The 7,500-nt window shown below is 60.8% G+C and overlaps 2 non-coding genes across 2 annotated transcripts in view; both read left to right on the forward strand.

The window, feature by feature from the left end:
* Positions 1-6,634: 6,634 nt before the first annotated feature.
* LOC132937594 (5.8S ribosomal RNA) lies at positions 6,635-6,792 on the forward strand. Its single transcript, XR_009663717.1, has one exon. It is a non-coding gene; the product is annotated as a 5.8S ribosomal RNA (ribosomal RNA).
* Positions 6,793-7,162: 370 nt separating this feature from the next.
* Positions 7,163-7,500, forward strand: part of LOC132937703 (large subunit ribosomal RNA) — a 4,196-nt gene continuing 3,858 nt past the window's right edge. The window contains exon 1 of the ribosomal RNA XR_009663798.1: positions 7,163-7,500. This exon is cut by the window's right edge and continues 3,858 nt beyond it. This is a non-coding gene — a ribosomal RNA (large subunit ribosomal RNA).

A 7,500-nucleotide genomic window follows, 5' to 3' on the forward strand; every position in this document is an offset into this window, starting at 1 on the left:
ATTATTACGTCCCGCGGACTCGGAGTGCCGTACGCGGAAATATTTTTCATCGACGGGCGAGGCGCGGAGTCGCCCTTGGTGCGCGGCGGCGTCCCCGTGACCGGATCCGTGGACACTGTGCCCTTCATCGATTGCCGATTTTTGTCTGGTCGGCGTTCGACGGGTGCGAGATGGACTAACGTAAAGAATTATTACGTCCCGCGGACTCGGAGTGCCGAACGCGGAAAAATTTTTCTTCGACGGGCGAGGCGCGGAGTCGCCCTTGGTGCGCGGCGGCGTCCCCGTGACCGGATCCGTGGACACTGTGCCCTTCATCGATTGCCGATTTTTTGTCTGGTCGGCGTTCGACGGGTGCGAGGTGGACTAACGTAAAGAATTATTACGTCCCGCGGACTCGGAGTGCCGTACGCGGAAATATTTTTCCTCGACGGGCGAGGCGCGGAGTCGCCCTTGGTGCGCGGCGGCGTCCCCGTGACCGGATCCGTGGACACTGTGCCCTTCATCGATTGCCGATTTTTGTGTCTGGTCGGCGTTCGACGGGTGCGAGGTGGACTAACGTAAAGAATTATTACGTCCCGCGGACTCGGAGTGCCGTACGCGGAAATATTTTTCATCGACGGGCGAGGCGCGGAGTCGCCCTTGGTGCGCGGCGGCGTCCCCGTGACCGGATCCGTGGACACTGTGCCCTTCATCGATTGCCGATTTTTGTCTGGTCGGCGTTCGACGGGTGCGAGATGGACTAACGTAAAGAATTATTACGTCCCGCGGACTCGGAGTGCCGAACGCGGAAAAATTTTTCTTCGACGGGCGAGGCGCGGAGTCGCCCTTGGTGCGCGGCGGCGTCCCCGTGACCGGATCCGTGGACACTGTGCCCTTCATCGATTGCCGATTTTTGTCTGGTCGGCGTTCGACGGGTGCGAGGTGGACTAACGTAAAGAATTATTACGTCCCGCGGACTCGGAGTGCCGTACGCGGAAATATTTTTCCTCGACGGGCGAGGCGCGGAGTCGCCCTTGGTGCGCGGCGGCGTCCCCGTGACCGGATCCGTGGACACTGTGCCCTTCATCGATTGCCGATTTTTGTCTGGTCGGCGTTCGACGGGTGCGAGGTGGACTAACGTAAAGAATTATTACGTCCCGCGGACTCGGAGTGCCGTACGCGGAAATATTTTTCATCGACGGGCGAGGCGCGGAGTCGCCCTTGGTGCGCGGCGGCGTCCCCGTGACCGGATCCGTGGACACTGTGCCCTTCATCGATTGCCGATTTTTGTCTGGTCGGCGTTCGACGGGTGCGAGGTGGACTAACGTAAAATATTAATACGGCAAGTGGATGTGGTTTACCGGTATTATTCGGTGCGGGCATTCGGCGAGCACGTCCCGCGGACTCGGAGTGCCGTACGCGGAAATATTTTTCCTCGACGGGCGAGGCGCGGAGTCGCCCTTGGTGCGCGGCGGCGTCCCCGTGACCGGATCCGTGGACACTGTGCCCTTCATCGATTGCCGATTTTTGTCTGGTCGGCGTTCGACGGGTGCGAGGTGGACTAACGTAAAGAATTATTACGTCCCGCGGACTCGGAGTGCCGTACGCGGAAATATTTTTCATCGACGGGCGAGGCGCGGAGTCGCCCTTGGTGCGCGGCGGCGTCCCCGTGACCGGATCCGTGGACACTGTGCCCTTCATCGATTGCCGATTTTTGTCTGGTCGGCGTTCGACGGGTGCGAGATGGACTAACGTAAAGAATTATTACGTCCCGCGGACTCGGAGTGCCGAACGCGGAAAAATTTTTCTTCGACGGGCGAGGCGCGGAGTCGCCCTTGGTGCGCGGCGGCGTCCCCGTGACCGGATCCGTGGACACTGTGCCCTTCATCGATTGCCGATTTTTGTCTGGTCGGCGTTCGACGGGTGCGAGGTGGACTAACGTAAAGAATTATTACGTCCCGCGGACTCGGAGTGCCGTACGCGGAAATATTTTTCCTCGACGGGCGAGGCGCGGAGTCGCCCTTGGTGCGCGGCGGCGTCCCCGTGACCGTGTCCGAACCACCGCGTGTGAAAATTCGATTTTTTTTTTTCACTCGACGTCCTCGGTTATTCGTCGGTGCCGGGGTGGTGCACATGACGGCAGCCCCGGCGATGTCCGTCGACACGATTTCGAATTCAACTTTTCGAACGTAGTTTTTCCGTGTGCAATAACTCGTTAACCGTTGGTTCGATCTCGACGTACCCGAGACGTGTTCACGTCGTACGTTCCGAGTACTATAGGACACCGGTGTCCGCGACATTTAAATCGGTAATCCTTTATCCGCGGCCGTACCGCTACGCACGGAGATAGACCGATATTTGATTTTCGCTTAACCGCTACGCACTGTGATTGACTGTATTCCGACGGCGGGGTCTCGGTCAACCGTTTTCACGGTTTGCCGGTGACATCGACCGTACCGTTCATCACGGGCAGACCGCAGAGTCGTTGTCCAGGGATATCCCCCTTTGCCGAAAACCTTTACCGCGTAGAATTTCTGCGCTGACCGCGACGTTACAGGGGTGATTACCGTCGCCGAGCTGCGCGCCCGCCGTACCGTCTCGTCGCACGGACCACCGTGTGTGAAAATTCGATTTTTTTTTTTCACTCGACGTCCTCGGTTATTCGTCGGTGCCGGGGTGGTGCACATGACGGCAGCCCCGGCGATGTCCGTCGACACGATTTCGAATTCAACTTTTCGAACGTAGTTTTTCCGTGTGCAATAACTCGTTAACCGTTGGTTCGATCTCGACGTACCCGAGACGTGTTCACGTCGTACGTTCCGAGTACTATAGGACACCGGTGTCCGCGACATTTAAATCGGTAATCCTTTATCCGCGGCCGTACCGCTACGCACGGATTTTGTGATTTTCGCCTAACCGCTACGCACGGTGATTGACGGATTTTCGATTCTCGGCTAACCGCTACGCACGGTGATGGCGAAGTTCCTTCGACTCGGGTGTACCACTACGCGTGAATACCCCCGTCGCACATTGTGAAACTCGAGATTTTGTAAATTTGTGAGCGACTCGGTCGTCGGCGTTCCGCCGGCGTCCGATCGCCAATCACGTACGACAGCAAAGCCACGGGCGACGCCGAAGCCGACGCGTCCATCGCCGCGCACCGGTCTGCCCCAGTCTTCGGAATGGTCAGCAATCCAGTGCCCTTCGATGGTATCCGTCCAAGTTTCGGCGACCGACCCATCTCGCACGCCGAGTGGCAAAACTCAACCGGCGTCGCAGGCCCGCCTTCCGGTGGGCCTCCGACGCGCAAATCGTTTTTTTCAAAAATCGATGACGACTCCCGTTACCGTTCCGCAAGTTACGAGCTCTCGACGCCAAAACATTCCCGCCGCGGCCGGCCATCGTCGCCGTGCCCGGCGGTCGCCGGGGCGAAGCCCCGGGACGACGGACTTCGCGTCGCGTCCCGGCTTCCCCCACGATCTCGGCTGGGGGCCGTTATAAACCTGGCGAGAGGCGCTAGCGCGGTAATTCTCCGTCCGCTGAAAACGGACGGCGTACGCGCTAACCCCGACTCTCGTCAACGCACGGGTCACGTCGCGTCGGGCGAGCGCTCGCTCTCCGCGTGTGTTCGGTCTACCGCACGCGACCGCTCGCCGCAGTCGCCCCGCGTTCTGCGGGTGCTCAGTGCGGCGCTCGCGTCGACCGAAGCGCGCGGTTTACGGGCGCCCGTCCGCGCACGTATCCCACTCGAACCGCGGTCGGTCGTGCGCCGTGACCGTATACCGGTCACGGTCGTTTCGACCTTCCTCGGCGTCGGCTCGCCCACGGGCGGACCGGCGCTCGGACGCACGCGTCCCGAGACGAGTGTCCGCGTCGTCGTCGCCCCTTGGTCGGCGTCGCCGCGGGGATCCGTCACGGGACGCAGTTGTTGTAAAACCGAGATCCCTGGTTGATCCTGCCAGTAGTCATATGCTTGTCTCAAAGATTAAGCCATGCATGTCTCAGTGCAAGCCGCATTAAGGTGAAACCGCGAAAGGCTCATTAAATCAGTTGTGGTTCCTTAGATCGTACCCAAGTTACTTGGATAACTGTGGTAATTCTAGAGCTAATACATGCCGACAGAGTTCCGACCGTCGCGGCGCCCTCGGGCGTCGCTCGCGGGAGGAACGCTTTTATTAGATCAAAACCGGCCCGTCGCGGCGCGCTTCGTGCGCGTCCCGATCGCGGCCCGCGCAAAGACCTGGTGACTCTGAATAACTTCGAGCTGATCGCACGGTCTCCGTACCGGCGACGCATCTTTCAAATGTCTGCCTTATCAACTGTCGACGGTAGGTTCCATGCCTACCGTGGTGGTAACGGGTAACGGGGAATCAGGGTTCGATTCCGGAGAGGGAGCCTGAGAAACGGCTACCACATCCAAGGAAGGCAGCAGGCGCGCAAATTACCCACTCCCGGAACGGGGAGGTAGTGACGAAAAATAACGATACGGGACTCATCCGAGGCCCCGTAATCGGAATGAGAACACTTTAAAACCTTTAAACGAGGATCAATTGGAGGGCAAGTCTGGTGCCAGCAGCCGCGGTAATTCCAGCTCCAATAGCGTATATTAAAGTTGTTGCGGTTAAAAAGCTCGTAGTCGGATCTGTGTCTGGGCGGTGCCGGACCACCCTGGCGGTCCGTCGTGTCGCGGCCGGCCGTGTCGCGGGACCACGTGTCCCGTCGGCGCGGTCGTCGTCGCGCTCGTCAGCCGTCTCGGGGTGTTAGTTACCGGCACGTCGGCCGGACGTATTGTCGGCAGGCGGACACGTGTCTCGGGCTTCCGGCGCGCCGCGCGGCCACGCGTCGCGCGGCCGTCGGGGTTCGACGACGGCGGCCGCCTACTCCAATCTTGCTGCGCGGTGATCTTCACCGATTGCCGTCGGCGGGCCGACACGTTTACTTTGAACAAATTAGAGTGCTCAAAGCAGGCTCAAATCTGGCGGGGCGGCTTCACGGCCGTCTCGTCAAAAGGCCCTGAATACTGGTCGCATGGAATAATGGAACAAGACCTCGGTCCCGCGCATCTCCGCCCTTCGCGGGCGCGCGAAATCGCCCTCCGGGGCGTTTCCGTGCGCGGGCCGCCGGGCCGCGGGCGCCAGTCGCCCGCGCGTCCCGCCGGGCCGGTTTTCGGGACCGGAGGTAATGATCAACAGAGACGGGCGGGGGCATTCGTACCGAGACGTTAGAGGTGAAATTCTTGGATCGTCTCGAGACGAACTGACGCGAAAGCATTTGCCAAGTACGTTCTCGTATGATCAAGAACGAAAGTTAGAGGTTCGAAGGCGATCAGATACCGCCCTAGTTCTAACTGTAAACGATGCCAGCTAGCGATCCGCCGGCGTTTCATTAACGACCCGGCGGGCAGCTTCCGGGAAACCGAAGCTTTTCGGTTCCGGGGGAAGTATGATTGCAAAGTTGAAACTTAAAGGAATTGACGGAAGGGCACCACCAGGAGTGGAGCCTGCGGCTTAATTTGACTCAACACGGGAAACCTCACCAGGCCCGGACACCGGAAAGATTGACAGATTGAGAGCTCTTTCTTGATTCGGTGGGTGGTGGTGCATGGCCGTTCTTAGTTGGTGGAGCGATCTGTCTGGTTAATTCCGATAACGAACGAGACTCTGTCCTGCTAACTAGGCGGGTAACCCCGGGTCGGCGTGTGCGCGGCGCGGGCGGTTTCGGCCGTTCGTGTTCGCGTACCCGTCGGCTCGGCCCGGTATCCCCGAACGCGTTCGCCCGTCGTCCACGGCGGTCGTCGAGCGCGGCCGCGCCATCCGCGTCCCGGCGTGCGGCGGGCGTGTGTCGGCCGGGGGGCAACCTCCGGTCGGCGCGCGTCCGTCGTGCGTCGGGCTCCGTGGTGAAGCGCGCCGTGTTCGCGGCCGTCGCCGGCGGATCACGATACGTTACTAGGGCTACCGCCGGCTCCCAGGAGCTTAAACTCTTCTTAGAGGGACAGGCGGCGGACGAAAATAGCCGCACGAGACTGAGCGATAACAGGTCTGTGATGCCCTTAGATGTTCTGGGCCGCACGCGCGCTACACTGAAGGAATCAGCGTGTGTTAACATTCCTGGGCCGACAGGCTTCCGGGTAACCCGCTGAACCTCCTTCGTGCTTAGGGATCGTGGCTTGCAATTTTTCCACGTGAACGAGGAATTCCCAGTAAGCGCGAGTCATCAGCTCGCGTTGATTACGTCCCTGCCCTTTGTACACACCGCCCGTCGCTACTACCGATTGAACGGTCGCATTGAGGTCTTCGGAGTGGACGCGCGTTATTCGGCCCCCTCGGGGGCTGGGTCGTCGCGCGATCGCGAAGATGACCGAAATCGGCCGTTTAGAGGAAGTAAAAGTCGTAACAAGGTTTCCGTAGGTGAACCTGCGGAAGGATCATTAGAGACGGGCCCGCGGTACCGGCAGCACTTGCCGGTCTCGCGCGCGCCTAATCCGACCCCGTGGCCGCGTGCGCTCGCGACTAGCTCGCCGACCGCCCGCGCGCCGCGACCCCCGACCGAGCGTCGACCGAAAGATGGTTAACGTCGAAAGACCATACGGGCCCCGCCGTGCGTCCGCGCACGGCGCGTGGCCGGTAGAAGTTTCGTCGACAAAAAAAAAACACCCGACCCCGAACAGCGGATCACTTGGCTCGTGGATCGATGAAGACCGCAGCTATCTGCGCGTCGTCGTGTAATCCGCAGGTTATACGAACATCGACCAGTCGAACGCACATTGCGGCCTCGGTGACCCGCGGGTCCCGGGCCACGCCTGTCTGAGGGTCGTATACCGGATACTCGGCCAGACCGATGCGCCGCCGGCAGGCGTCCGACGGCGGCGGCAGTCCTCCCGGGGACTGTCCGCCCGCCCGTCGGCCGCTCCGGTGGTGCGAGATTGGCGGTTCGACCGTGGAAAACCGCGCTCGCGCGGCCGCCTCCGGTCGTCCGCCCAAGTTGTGACGGCAAACAGTCACGGGTTCTCGCGTCGTCAAACGGCACGTCCCCGTCCGCCCGCCGCGCGAGAGCGCGGCCGGGTCGGCTGAGAGTCCACGGACCTCTCCGGCTTCCGAGACGCGGACGCGGACGGTCACCGTACGGGCGGAGCGCGGACCGCAGGCTGCCGTGTAATTTAAAAAAAAAAAAAACCGATACGTTCCGACCTCAGATCAGGCGGGACTACCCGCCGGATTTAAGCATATTAATAAGCGGAGGAAAAGAAAACAACCGTGATTCCCTTAGTAGCGGCGAGCGAACAGGGAAAAGCCCATCGCCGAATCCCGCCGCGCACTTTTGTGTCGCGGCACCTATGGGAGTTGTGGCGTACGGGCCGGCCTCGTTGCCGGGGCGCACGTGACGGTCCAAGTCTCCCTTGAACGGGGCCATGGCCCGCAGATGGTGCCAGGCCAGTAGAGGCCGTCACAGCGTTCCGGGATCGGACCGCGCCTTCGAGTCGGGTTGCTTGAGAGTGCAGCCCGAAGTTGGTGGTAAACTCCA

The sequence above is a fragment of the Metopolophium dirhodum genome, chromosome 1, assembly GCF_019925205.1.
Source record: "Metopolophium dirhodum isolate CAU chromosome 1, ASM1992520v1, whole genome shotgun sequence".
Classification (NCBI taxonomy): Eukaryota; Metazoa; Arthropoda; class Insecta; order Hemiptera; family Aphididae; genus Metopolophium; species Metopolophium dirhodum.